This window comes from Tasmannia lanceolata, unplaced genomic scaffold (assembly GCF_043159265.1).
Source record: "Tasmannia lanceolata isolate RefF3 unplaced genomic scaffold, GAP_Taslan_0.1 ptg000003l, whole genome shotgun sequence".
Taxonomy (NCBI): domain Eukaryota; kingdom Viridiplantae; phylum Streptophyta; class Magnoliopsida; order Canellales; family Winteraceae; genus Tasmannia; species Tasmannia lanceolata.
In genome coordinates, this window is record NW_027518680.1 from 7,728,962 (window position 1) to 7,744,415 (window position 15,454).

At 37.0% G+C, this 15,454-nt stretch overlaps 1 pseudogene; it reads right to left on the minus strand.

Moving 5' to 3' along the window:
* Positions 1–1,278: 1,278 nt before the first annotated feature.
* On the minus strand, positions 1,279–12,343 carry LOC143864611 (beta-glucosidase 12-like; annotated as a pseudogene).
* Between the last annotated feature and the right edge of the window lie 3,111 nt (positions 12,344–15,454).

The following is a 15,454-nucleotide window of genomic DNA, read 5'->3' on the forward strand; positions in this document are numbered from 1 at the left end:
CTCCCTATGATGATCCTAACTCTTTGAGCCATTGGGATTTTTATATAGGGGTGTCGTTGTATTAGATTGAGGGTTAGGGTCATCATATGGAGATGATTTTGGGGGCACAACCTATTTATGTTGAGGCTCAATAAATTAACGGTTTGGATATTCCAACATAGTGACTGCGGTGGATTTTCTAAAGAATGTGTTATATGATGTATGTAGTGTCATATAATAAGGGGGTCTCAGTGTGTATTATGTCCGTTTGTAGGAAACTACAATGAAACTCACCTTGTTTGAAAATCCAAACCATTTGGTTGTGGGGCCCTCATGTTTCTAGACCATGCCCCACAAATCATCTCCATTGGATGATCCTAACCCTCTAATTTGTAGATAAACTATACCATATAGAAATCTCTACAGATCGGAGTGTTAGGATCATCATATGGAGATGGTTTTTGGAGAAAGGCCTATTGACATTGGGGCCTATCATATGAACAGTTTGGATATTAGAATAACTTGTACCACGATGAAATTTCTAATAAATATGCGCTATATGGTGTCTATACATATGTGCGCATATTTTTTAAAAGCGTGGGGTGAACAAAGATCTAAATCATTAGTTGTTAGGCCCAAATGTAAATGCATCGTCCTACTATTGTGACTGAGCATGTGGAGAGTGTGACTGAGCAAACACAGGATCAGACTGATTTCCTTGATGAGATAGATGACCAGCAACTAGCTGGGCTTGTATAGAGACAGAGCAGATCGACAGATTTTACTCTTGAGGCATTGGAGGGTCAGGATGATTCTAGTGAGCAGATGATGGAGATTTGCACAGTGATAGCTTGTAGACAGGAGCTAGAGCATAGTTGTGAGCATGCTCTACTATTTCGGTTTCGGTACCAGTTTCGGACCCTGCCGAAATTGAAATTTCGACCGAAATCCGGTGAAACCAGATAAACATTATTTTGTTCGATATAAAATTTCAGACGAAATTGGTTGAAATTTTGGTAAAATATTAAAATAATTAAAAAAAAACAGGTTTTTTGGGTGAAATTTCGACCGAAATTCTGAAATTTCGGACGAAATAAAATACGTATGAGTGATTTCGGTGGAGATTGGTGTCGATCTCCACGGAAATCCGAAATTTCGATTTCTGTTGAAATTTCATGGTTGTGAGCATGAGAGTACAGCATATGCAAGGAGAAAACATAGTGGGCCAGTTGATTGGATAGAGGATGATTTTGCTCTTGAGATTATAGAGGAACATACTGTTATAGTGGTGATTATCTATCATGACCCATTTCTATAGCTGACAATATCAAGACAAAGAATTGCGATTTGCATGGAGAGCTACAGAACAAATATGAGTAGAGCATATATGGATAGGGACATGCATGATACACCACCACCTATGCTTAGTTGGTGGTGGGCATTACAGGGAAAATGTGAGAAAGGTGATGCCGCAGATAGACCCCAGGCGGAGAGTTTTGCTATGTATTTGATCCCGACACTAACATCACATATTTTCTTTGGCCAAGTATAGAGGGATGACATCCCAATTTGCCCATTGACCTTGGTCTATACTCCTTCATCTGGATATGGCTGAGCGTGTGGTCAAGCTCTTTTCTAAGGCGGGAGGATGACGAAGACCGGGTCTCGGCCAAAGTGTTGAAAGGGCCTAAGCAGGTAGGATTATTGTAGGGAAACAATTGTAATAAGGTTTAAGTGTAATTACCCGTAGTTTCGTCTTTTAGTAGGTGTATTTGTATGCAGGGTACCCTTGTAATATTTGAGAGTTTGCGGGGCATTGTAGTAAGGATTTAATGTAAGAGATGGAATTTTCTGTGAATAGGGAAGTGGTCATTTTTTAGGACTTTTTGCTGAGATTTGAATTGGAGAACTTGAAACCCTAGCTTGAGAGAGGAAAACTACACTTGTAAGAGGAAATTTGATAGATGTTAGAAGAGAATTCCTGTTCAAGAATGTCTTCCACTTCTTCTTCTCAGATTGAAGTTTCAATTGAGCTAACTTCTCTTTTAAATGTTATCTTCATTAAAGTTTAATAAAATTTTACTTCATCTCTGTTCTTTGCTCAACTTCTTGTGTTTTCGTTTTATTTTCAGCACAATTTATGTAATTTTTGCTCATTTTCTGCAATTTCCAGCAATATGTATACTAGTTGTAGGACTGTTATGGTCATTTTTTGCGTTCATTTTCTACCCATTCTTCAAAATACTGTCTCTGATTAGATTTTATAAAATTTAGAAGTGGATCCCTAAGTGATCTAACAGTTAGATTGTAGGCTGGTAGAACAATTAGTTTTTAGTTATTTTTTGTGGGTATTTTGAATTTTAAATATAGGTGGTCTAGACACTTAAGCAGATGTTTTTCAAGTATTTCATGTAAACTACTTGTAATGGCATCTATAAATCTATTCCAAAGACACCCAAGATTGTATAGGATTTTGTCCATATTTTTCGTATAATCTTTCAGATGCTAGGATGCAAATGCACCTCAAATTAACTTGCAAACATTTGGAAGTTGTTGATTTTTTTTAGGGTTTTGAATCTGACATTACAAAAATTATGAAAACATCCATGCAAGTTCAAGATACATGTGGAGACCTAGTATTAAAAAAAATACCGCCTCGATCACCAAAACAACACAAAGAGAAGAACAAATTTATTGAAGCTCATTTAGTACAAGAAAAAGAACACCAAAACAGCTGCAGGCAAATAGCAAACTTATAGAAGCTTATCTCTATACAAGTAGAGAGGGATTATATATGCGTCTAGAAATCTGATGGAACATGACACATGTAGCATGCATTGTTTATTTAGAACATAGGTCGAAGCGACTATAGGCAAACCCTATAACAGGTGCAACTTACACACTTTTATATAGTAGAAAGGGGATTGGTGAATAGAGTAGAAGAGTTAAGTGAGTTCGAAAGGAAAGGTGGTCTCCATTTCTCTTCTCTCTCTCAGTGAAGACCGGGCATGGCAGTGTTGGTTGCTCTATGAGCAATAATTTCGAAAACCAGGTGGCAGATTGCTTTGGAATTCTCCTCAGACTGTTATTGACATAGTCAATATACGTGATACCAAATCGAACAGTATAACCATTGGACCATTCAAAGTTATCTAAGAGTGACCACGCGAAAAATCCCTTCACGTCTACACCATCACTGCAATAATCAATTATAAAAAACGAGTAAGCTTATAAAACCAATATAAATAAATCAACCAACATCTAAAAATCATCTATTCTTATTAAAAGTTGAGAAAATCAAAAGGATTATAATAGGATTTCCCTAATCCGGCCTCCCTTCCCAAAAGGAAGAACGTGAAATTCTTTTTCATTTCTCCAGGGACCAGGAGATTGTTAGAATGAATTAGATCAGATCTAGAAAGATTGTTGGATCATTATAGTGGTAGATTACTTAGGAAGTTATTTTAGTTATGTATTTTGAATTTCAAGCACAAGTAGTTATAGGCAGTGAGCACTTATTTTTCGTGTATTTCATGGGAACCACGTGTAAAATGTCCCTATATATATAGTGCAAAGGCGCCTCAGAATGTATTGGATTTTCTTCACATTTCCCTATATTTTCAAACACTTTCAATAATAGTTTCTTAAGATTTTATTAGGATTAGAATAGTTATTATAGTTATATCCGCATCTAATTAACCTTTTTTATTTGAACCCCTTTAGTCTCTTAGTAAGCAATGCCTCTAATCGATAAGATAGTCCCGCTTCTTAGTGTTTGGTTGCAGAAAAACTACGTTCTTTCAGCCTAATTAAGGTCGGGGTTCGAACCCAGCTTACCTATCTATCTATATCTATAAATCTGAATGTGGTAAGCAGGGGTGTCGCCACGTGGCACCCCCACGTGGCACCCCGAAATTTAAAAACGCTTGCATTCCCTTATTTTAAAAGCAATTTTTTAAGGATAATACCGCAAGGAATTACAAAAGTTACTCTTTCCAAATTACATGGCACGTTTCCTAATGCCTTAATCAATAAGCTGAATGTGGTAAGTTGGGGTGTCGCCATGTGGCATCCCAAAATTATAAAACGCTTGCATTCCCTTATTTAAAAAATGTCTTTTTTAAAGGATAATATGGCAAGGAATTCTAAAAGTTACTCTTTTCAAATTACATGGCATGTTTCATAATGCCTTAATCAATAAATTATCGATATTTATATTGTTGATAATTTATCTTTGACTGATTTGGTTAGACGGCCTATCTTATTTTTCTCCGTTCCCATCTCAAACACGTTTCATATTCCTAAGCAAGAGTCAAAACCCAAACGGCACTTCTCTTTCTCTCTATCTCAACAGATACGCCCTTGCATCGGGACTGCAACTAGTCTAGCTCAAAATAAAAAAGAATATTGCATGCATTGCATTGCTCTCTTTTTTCTTTGCAGGGCTTCAACTGTATTTAAGTACTTGAGGAAGTAATGTAATTTACTTTAATTAGATCACAAGTGTACTGCTTGAATAATACATGTATTTTCGAAATGGTTTTACCCTTAGTTGCAAACTTTTGGCATCGTATTTATTAATCATGTTTACCATTTATTCCCCCCAGTGCCCTTGTCCATTGCAAAATTAGACATACTAGATGGCTAGGCGAACGTAGTTAAGATGCTGACAGTAGTAGTCGATTCTCATGGTGTCATTTAGGGCTTCAGGGAGTGGTATGCTGTCATTTCTAGCTTCATCAACTCCTGCAGAATACAAAAGAGCGAACAAAAAGAACCCTTACTATTCTCTTGTTTGTGTTTAATAGATAAAAATTTCATATGATGTGGGGCAGTATAACCCATATTTTCAAAAAGTACGGTACGGTCCACTCCATAGGATGATCCAAACCCTCCGGTCCAAAAGATGATCCATTTGTTGGGTCACAAGACTCATGACGCAAATAGGTTGTGCCCCAAAAATCATTTCCATAGGATGATCCTAACCCACCAATCCATAGGTCAGGGACAGCACATTATGGAAACTTCTATAGATCAGAGGGTTGGGAACATCCAGTGGAAATGATTTTAGGGCACAATCTATTTATGTGAGGCCCGACAAATGGACGGTTTGGACCATCCTATGCAGTGGGCCCTACCATACTTTTTGAAAAATATGGGCTTAGACAGCAACACATCATATAAAATCTCAGGTAGACAATCTTATTGAGGTTTAATTAAACAAGAAAGAGATTAACCCTAACTAACCGTATTGGTAAATGGATTTATAATCTAGGATTGTAAAACCCTGGATTTCATAAGCTAAAACCTGGATTTTAGAAGCTAAAATCAGGATTTATAAACTTACCATTCTCTGTAACATAGATGACAGGGTTTTTGTAATGTGCCTTGGTATAGTTCAAGAGTTGATATATTCCAAGTGGGTAGATGTAGAGCCAAGAGGAAGCGGCCTACAAAATTCAACTTCTATTGAATGAAGATGCAAGGACACTCATTACAAGAAATACACTAATGGGGGACGGAAAAAATCCGTTGCCAAAAGCATAGAATATAGAGGATATACATAAATATGTATGATATACATAAAATCCAAAAGCATAGAATATAGAGGATGCCCCCATTGGATCCACTTCATCGAAGTATATTTATAATGGCAGTGAAAAAAAATGTAAATTTAATCGAATAATCTATGTACTTTGATGATGTGGATCTCAAGGGAGTGACCTTGTGGCTAGTTTTTTGTAAGTGGCCCTTCAATTTAGCATTCCTATAATATATACTAAACAATTTTTTTCCTTTGTTATTCTGTTTCTTTCCTTGGAAAATTTTCATTAGAAAACCTTTTTCATGGAATATTTTTACTGGAATCTTTTTCTATGGTGGATTATTTTTCTACCTCATGTATATGAATCGGTGGGGCCCACCATTTTACACCTCACATTTTGGTATAGTAGGGCCACCATCTCGATTCAAACCCATGCATATGGTGGGCCCCAACATTTATACCATGGAGTGGACCTACAATCTCCACCCAAATCCATGCATAGGGTGGTGCCCACCATTTTATATCCCATGTTTTGATGAGGCGTGGCCCATTATTTTAGCCGTCCGATCTATAGAGGAACTGCGTGCATGGAAACCTCTATAGATTAGAGGGTTAGGATCATCCTATGGATAAGAATTTGGGGGCACAACCAATTTATGTTCTGGTCCTCCATCAAACGGACGGTCTCGATCATCCTATGGTGCATTTGTGCGGGCCGTACAGTACTTTTTGAACAGTACTAGACTATACGGGCTTACACCATATAAAAACTTTATATATATATATATATATATATATATATATATATATATATATATATATATATATATATATATATATGAGAAAACGGTTCCTACACACATGTGTAGATAAGTTATCTACACACTAACTTAAAATACAGTGGGGGCCACATTATTTGGGTGATCCAAACCATTCATTTTTAAAGCCCTCACATAGATAGGGTGTCCACAAAAAATCAGATCCATAGGATCATCATAACCATTCGAACTGTGGAGGCAAAAAATGGACTAATTTGTGTAGGTTTAAAGACATCCATTTTACCTCCACAAATCGTAGGGTTGGGATGATCCTATGGATCTGGTTTTTTGTAGACACCCTATCTATGTGAGGGCCTTTAAAATGGATGGCTTGGATCACCCAAACAATGTGGGCCCCCACTGTATTTTAAGCTAGTGTGTAGAGAACTCTCTACACATATGTGTATGAACCGTTTTCTATATATATATATATATATATATATATATATATATATATATATATTGTGCATGCATGTTTCCGTTTGTAAATGCACCTGAGGCCCAATGGGAATGTTGTCACGCTCTCCTGTTACAGCAAAATATATATACTCAATTACAGTCATAGAATTTACATATAAATTTGTATTTAAAGCATTGATACCATATTTTTCTTATTGCCGTGAAAATTTATTCAGGGCAAACTGAGATGGGGACGCCCTTTCACTCCATTTCTGCAAGGGCGCCCCTCAGTTTAAAATTCCTCACATGAGTTAGGCCAGAAAATTAATAAAGCACTTGAGCTAATACTAGAATTTGGGATTTGCCTGTGTTAATAACATGCGAATCAGTAGTGTAGCTTTTGTTTCAGCCGCTAGAGCTGTTCGAAGCATCAATTGCATAAAACGTAGTGTAGTAATTTATTCTGACGAAATCGTAAGACCCTTTGAGTAATTCAGACTGATTTTTATGGAAAGTAGGCAACCGTTTGTGAACTAAATCCCTCATTGTGGCCGGATATGTACCAAAGGTCATTGGGTGCATAAACCTGAGAACCACAGATAAGCAACTTAAGTAATCAAAATGCTAAACTTGCATTTATTTTGTTAGTAATCATCTAAAAAGGAGATAATAATACTCTGTTTCTCACGATTAATGAAACACAAATTCTGATTTTTTTTTTCATTGTTTGTATGAAAAATCAGAGTTCTGTTTCTCACAATTCGCGGATCCCCTTTGCACACTACTAGTGGGGGAGAATCTTGTCTTAAGGAAAGTGATATCACGCCTTGAAGCAACAAGTTTCTGTTTTCTATCATCAACAGTACCCTCAATAAATTTTCCAACAATCTTAAGACAAGATTATTCTACTGTTGTTTCAATGGCACTTTATTCAGTTCGTCAAATGACCCAAGACTTTGTCAAACTCGAACGTTTCGACAAAGGAAATTTCAAGCGCTGGCAGAAGAAGTTGCACTTCATTTTGACATCACTCAAAGTGGTCCATGTTCTCACTACTCTAAAGCCGTCAGCAAATGAAAATGAAACTTTGGCGGAGGCTCGTGCAAGGATGAAGTGGGAACAGGATGACTACATTTGCAAAGGGCACATCCTAAATGCTATGTCAGATACACTATTTGACATATATCAAGGCATGGGATCAGCAAGGACGTGCCTTAGTGAAGTTTTTATATCAACACTGATAGATACATGGAATGTGAGACTGTTAATAGATTTAGAGTTTCCAATGCCTTACCATCCAAACATGAAGTCAATGCCTCGGTTAGAAGCTTCAACGTCGGCCGTGGAGTTGGAGTAGGGTTCCATCCAGAAACAATTTAGCGTAATTCCAATCACGCCCTTTTGACATTCCTGCAGCCACAGGTGATCCTAGTTGTTAAACAATTTAGGGTCATTCCAATGGAAAATTTTTGCTCGAATTCTTTTCAATCTCGATCATAGCATGGGTGGGGCTATGATTTTACGACATAGGGTTAGATAAACTGAGGCCCAAATTTTCACGCATAACTCATGCATACGATGGGGTTGTGCGACGCACCATTTTACCTCACATTTTGATATGTAGATTCCAATATCTCTATGCCCAAGACTATGTATTGGCATTTGTGTCGCATTTCTTAAAAAGGCTATTAATATATATTTTTTGAAATGGCAAATATTATAAAAGAATAAGAAGGGACACCCGAAAGGGAAATCCCGAAGTTACAGAACACAAAAATAAAAAAACTAATTACACAATGAATATGACATCAAATAGGAAATTGATCAGACCAATTCATCGAGTTGCATACCACCCCTTTTCTAGCCCAAATTCTCTAAAAAAAAGGCCACTAATTTTGTCCTACGATATATTAATAATTCCACAAAGTCAATTTGTCTGTTATTATTTAAACAACTGTCAAACGTTATTGCAGTCGTGCAAATATCAAACAGTTACTGATACATATTTGCACTACCATGTTTTGTTAATTGCACTAACCGCCTCATCTTTTATTATTTAACCAACAGCTGAAGGTTATTGCAATTTCCATAAGGCCACGTTTGGATACCCACGAGATTTAAATTTGGATTTCTCACATTTGCAGTTAAGATTTGGAACTGAATCAGATCCTTAGATTTCCAAATTAGCTGCAACAGTGAAAAAAATCGGTTATGCAAGACATTATTTGTGTCAATTACCTTCACCATTGTTGTTCCTCAGCAACAGACAGAAGCCCCCCCACCCCTCAACATGAGCATGAGGATGATTGATGTATTTTGTATCCCAAACTCAAATCCAAATCCAAATCTAAAGCTCTCAGAAGTCAATTAAAAATAAAAGACAAGGTGAGTTAGTGCAATTCTAACCTTGTATCTCTTCCTATATAGTTGAACGGTGGCTGCATGAGCAAGAAGAATGTGATGTGTGACAATATAAGGCTCCGTGGCAGAATCCCCATCAGTGCAATTTCCAATGTAGTTAGAACAACGGCCAGGGGCAAAACTGCCCGTTGCATATCCATTATTACTGAAAGTCCACGGCTCATTGAAGGTGATCCAATGCTTCACCCGGTCTCCATATTCATCAAAACAAATATTGACATAGTCGTAAAAATCATCCCTGTAAAGACAACACATGAAATTATGAATACGTCCCCTTTTGTGAAGATAGGAGAGCTTTGGGGGGCTTATACTGACACAATGCTTTCGTTCAAGAAACCGCCGTATTCAACTTCGAGGGCTTGGGGACTATCCCAGTGAAAGAGAGTTACAAAGGGTTTCATACCTGTGGATTATAGTATTAGAGAGAGAGAGAGAGAGAGAGAGAGAGAGAGAGAGAGAGAGAGAGAGAGAGAGAGAGAGAGAGAGAGAGAGATTTTGAATACTGACCACTGTTAATGACATCGTCGATGAGGTCGTTGTAGTATTTGATTCCAGTCTTGTTCACTCCCCCACGTAGATTTCCGTCTGAAGTTCAAGAATTTGAGAAAACAAAATCTGATTAATATCTATGCACTTGTTTTAGTTTGACTCGAATTATATACATCTAGTAAATGATATTTCCATGATTCCATTCTTCTCTCCATGTTTTTCATAAAATTGATTACATTTCCACTGCTTTCTTTTTTGAATGGTGAGATTAGATTCATTGAAAAAATGGAGACCGAGGAGGTCCCGGAGATTACAAAGAGAAAGAGGAAAAAGAACTAAAGAGAAATAATAGCAAAAGCAACAACAGTTAGGGAGGGAGGGAGTCGTAGAGCTCCACTCTCTCCCAAGATACACCCTCGCTAGCAAGCTTGTCAGCTTCTCCGTTTGCTAGTCACCGTATGTGAGTAAATGATATCAAGGAGGATCCAATCCTATTCTGTATCTCATAAAATAAAGTGGCAAACCTCCAACGAACAAAGTTAGAGTCTTTTAGCCACCTAATGATATTGATAGAGTCCCCTTCTACCACCACCCTATTTAAGTCATCATTTCAAAGATACTTAATTCCTTGATGAATGTCTCAGACTTCCGCCTCATTAGAGTCTGCCATCCCTATTGGGCCACTGAATGCCCAAATCACCTCCCCATTCTCATTCCTTAACAGCCCGCCAATGCCTGAGGGCCCCGGAGTCCTTTGAGTGACCTTTAAAAATTCTAGGATTGTGTTCCTTCCATAGGATTGGCACTAGATGTGTTACACATCTCTCTCCAACCATGCCACAAGTCATATGCCGAGACAAATCTGAAAAGTTCTAACGTTTTCGCCCATGAAATAGTTAATGCAATCGCCTTACTGAACATGAACTGAGCTCCCTTTGGGCAACCTTTAAAGATTCTAACATTTCCACTCCCTTTTGTTTGAACTTTTAGAAAAATATAAAACAAAATGGGGTAAAAATGCTGGACAAGGGGTAGAATATAATTTGCACACACATTGTCACGCCCCGACCCCATTGTATAAATCTTGTCCCGTTCTGGTTTTCCTACCCTCTGCAATTTTGTTTTCCAGCAGCATTAACATGTTTATTCAATATATAACATGTTAATTTACTGCATGCAGTGGCTGTGGGGTATTGATTTGGTCCATAACACTTGATTTACTGGGCAACCAGCAAAAATGTAAATAAACGATTATTCAAATATTGAGGGACTGTTTCCTTTCTCTTACATGGTAATGTTAAGAGATGGAGAACCTGTAAGCATCCATGCCCGTCTTATTCATAATAGCGATACTCTCCTACAATTTTTCATGATCAACAAGCTAGGGAACAAGAGAAAAAAGCCGGAATATTAAATTAAACTTTTAAATAAGTAGAAAAAGCAATAACTAACATTATAACGATGGTAAGAATCATCAGCTATGTCACCATTGCTGCAGTCTGCTATCTTTTCTGCAACGCAACTTATATGTCAGTGACCAAATATTAAATTAAATTAAGCAGTAAATGCATGTATTATAGTAAATGTTTGGTGTTTATGATATTCACCTCCTTACATACATAACCTGTAATGTTAAGATGCCCAAATTGCTATATGACTGTAGACCCAAACTTACCCAGAGAGAGATAAAGAGAGGTGTTTCACCAAGTGTTGTATACTGCTTTACGTACATGGACACACATCCAATGTACTTCGAGTGTTCTTATTAGTAATATTTTAAGAAGTCATGTCCGTCAGGAATGTTCCTAAGAGCCCTCTTTATTGTATCACTAATTGAAATACAAAATTGAAGCTTTAACAATATTATTATTGCTGTTAGCCGTTTTTTATATAATGTATTAGAGAGTGTTAATAGGTGCTGTCCATCACTCCAATCCCATAGTTTTAACCGTGTAGCATTTCTTTCATCTAACTCTTTGTCCCGGTAATGCTCGATTTTGGTGCACCCAATATTATACCTATTTGTAAGAAAACCCAACAATCTCCTACTGTCAGTGCTAGGCATTGGTTTCCTTAGATGCATCTGTCATTGGTGCCTCTGTTGCTACTGTTGTGAAACAACTAATTGCTCCAATAGCTTAAGCTTCTGGTGTTTTTTTATCATTTAAATGGGAAAATGGACGCAAAATTTGTTTTACTGAAAGAACAAGAAATGAAAAATATACATACCCTTACTTTGATACACACGAGCGTCATGGTTTTCCTATATTTTTTATATAAAATAGAAGGTGAAAAAAAAATGCCATTGCTCTCTAGCGTGCCTTGTAAATATTTACGAATACACGCCTATGAGTCTATAGATGAAAATTCTAGAGACCTGGGTATTGGTGCGTGAAATTATCCCATATACTTTGGCCTTTATACGCGATTCCTCCTTCAACCTATAAAGACATTATTAACCATACAAGCTAAGATGTTATTGTGGATAAAAGCCTCTTGAAGTAGAAAGAGATATAGACAATATAGAGGGATGAACCTGATAAGCAGAATCGGCAGCCCCGAAAATGAAACCCTTAGGGAATAACCCTCTGCTAAGTGGAGGAGTGTTATTACAATGGGCAGCCCCTCTGGCACTGGCCATGGAGGCCACCATAAGGACAAGGCCGAGCAGGAATGACCCTCTAAGCCCCATTGCAAGATAATTAATAAGTTGTTGATGCTTTTGGAAGAGCTCTCAAGCTCTCTATTTATAGAGAGACCTATGGGAGTGACAAGAAAGGAAGATAAACTTTTATTTCCCACTAATGTCTTTTATTTAAGTTTCAAAGTCACTTTACGGTGTGTGTGTCCCACTAGTGTCTTTTGTTTAAGTTTCAAAGTCACTTTTACGGTATGTGTGTGTGTGTGAGAGAGAGAGAGAGAGAGAGGATTTAATCGCCCCCAAGCACTTATCTTCTGAAACATTAATTGGTCCTCCTCTTACAAGTGAAAACCAAATTCCCTCAAAGGTAGGTGGTTTTGTTTGATTAAATTAGTTAAGAACTCAAGAATACTTAGACAGGGCAACTCTAAAGAGTTAGTGGTGACTCATAAGAACTCGGAACTTATTTACTGATTAATTTTCTATATAAATTATATTTACATAGGTGTTTAACAGTGTTTTAAAACGCGGATGTGGGCCAAAATGCACCTTAAGTAAATCATAGTCAACTCAGCGTAGCACGGCTGAGTATTCATTTGATACGTCAATCTGAGTCAACTTCCAAAGTTGACGTGGCAACGTATTCGGTTGACGGATCTAAGTCCTCAGAAGGCATGGCCATAACTTGGGAGAGTCAAAGGGGTTTTAATCGATTGACTTTGTATGACAAAACGCAGAGTTGGGCTAGAACGCCGTCAATTTAAAAGAGAGTTGACTCAGGTGAGTCGAGGATGATGCAAGGGAGTTTTGAAACAATTTTTTTTAAAATGGAGAGAAGGTGTATGGATCATTTAATTTTCTATGTATATTTAAAGTTTTCCTAGGTTTGAAACTTATAAGAGGAAAGATGTAGGGGTAGTACATGTAGGCGTAGTACAAATCTTTAAATTGCAAAATTAGGATGTGTGACGAGTCAGCTTGTTTTACTAGGGCAACGAGTTCACTTGGATGAGTTTGTAATTGCAATGCTTCTAAGCTAATGCATGACCTAAAAATTTTGTAAAATTTAATTAAATGATTGATCTGGTAGTGGTCCCCACTGTGTCATGTCATAAAGCAAACATTAGTATCTATATTAATGTTTTAAAATTAATGCATTAGTTATAAAGAAATTTATAATTAACCAAGATAGCTGATAACAATTATGAAGCATACTTGGAATTTGTGCTTACTGACCTTCATTTCTTTCTTGACAACCATTCTTTCGCATACGCACCATGTTTAGACATCATGGCTCCACACTACATGCACCTTTAATCTATAAGATCAATGGTGAAAAAAATTAATGGTTAAATTTTTTCGAGCAGGCTCTTAAAGATGCCTTGTTTGGTCAGGGTTCAAGGATCATATAATTTTTTAGGACCCCTTGTGCTGGGCTAGGCTTGTGGTTGTGTAGTACTGGTTCAACAAATTCAATTATATGCACATGACATTACCATCCTTCTTTGTTTCATTTTTTTTTGTGAAAAAAAAAATCCTTGGATTCAAACTATGGGATTTTTTTGTTTAACAAAGGATATCTTAGATTTGAACTATGAGATGGTTAGCTTTTTTATTTTTATATAACTATCTTCTTGGGAATTGCTAGCGTCCATCGCAAAAGGCATTTCGCGGCTGGTCTGTCGCACGTCAGACCAGCCACCTCCTGCATGGAGACAAAAGCTATTGTCTTCATTCACGAGGTGGCTGGTCTAACATGTAACAGACCCTAGCAAATCCGTTTCTTCTTTTAGAAAATTTTGTTGTCATTGGGAGTCTATTTGCGTACGTCTCATATTAGAATATAGTATATATAATATGAGAATAAGGTTAATTAGTGCACACTTATTGAACTACATTCATAATGTGGAGCCAACATATGACCATTTGTACACCTAGTATGGGTCCACATATGGTACACCAGGCAAATCCCAAAATTAGTGGGGCCTAACAATACCCCAATATTGAAGTGGCCCTTATATACGGTATTACCCTACACATCATGTGGCATCACACATTGCCAACATTAGGAGCCTACATTTATCGCGGATAGAAAGTCAACATTTCGACACCCCATTTCAAGAGTTATTAAAATAACAATAAAAAGAAAAATTCTATCTTAACCGTACTGTTAAGCTGTTTACCTTGATCAGTAAGTTGTTAATTCTTGTCTCAATAAGAGAAGCTAAGCCATTGATTTCTGTAAGCAGGCATTGATTTTACAGATGGGTCTGATGGATAGAGGTTTCTATAATGTACAGTCCCTCTATAGATAAGAGGATTAAGATCACTCTATGGGATACAACTTATTTATGTTGTGGCCCAACAAATGAAACGGTTCCTATAATCCAAAGAAGTGTGGGCCACACTATAATTTTTATAAAATAATGGACTTCACACGCACACTCCATATATGGGGAGCGAATGCGTACTGAAGAGGAGATGAAAATATCATGTCCCTTTCTTTTCTTTATTAGAAAATGAAAATTATTCAAAAAGTCTTAGGAAGTGGATGCCAAACCCATTTCTAATTTATTTGTTCATTTGGTGTAAGTTTTCCAGAGCAGATGTTACTCTTCTTTGGAACAGTACGTTGATTTGTTGGTTGCTGTTAGTTAACGAACTTCAAATTTGTTTTCTCATGATCTATTTATGCTGCCTTAAAAAAGGATAGCCTGATGAAGCACACACCTTATATGACTTAGAGACTATAAACGTTCCACATGTGTTGCTTCTGTCAATTTTGTAAATGTAAGTGTTTCTTATTTTTCTTTATTCATGCAGAAGTTCTACTACCTCTTTATGTTATGTTGTCACGGAAATTGCTATTTGTACACAAAATGAAGTCCAAATGGACGTTGAAGAGATCTCAATAGATGTTTTTGCTAGGGGTGGCCAGAACCGAACCAGAACCGAAGAACCGAACCGGAACCAAAGAACCGAACCAGAACCGAACTGTAAAAAAATATTTTTGGTCCGGTTCGGTTCCACTAATGAAGAACCGAACTTATTCGGTTCGGTTCCGGGTCTAATGTTCTCGGTTCGGTTCCGGAACCGAAGAACCGAACTTTGAATATATATATATATATATATATATATATATATATATATATATATATATAT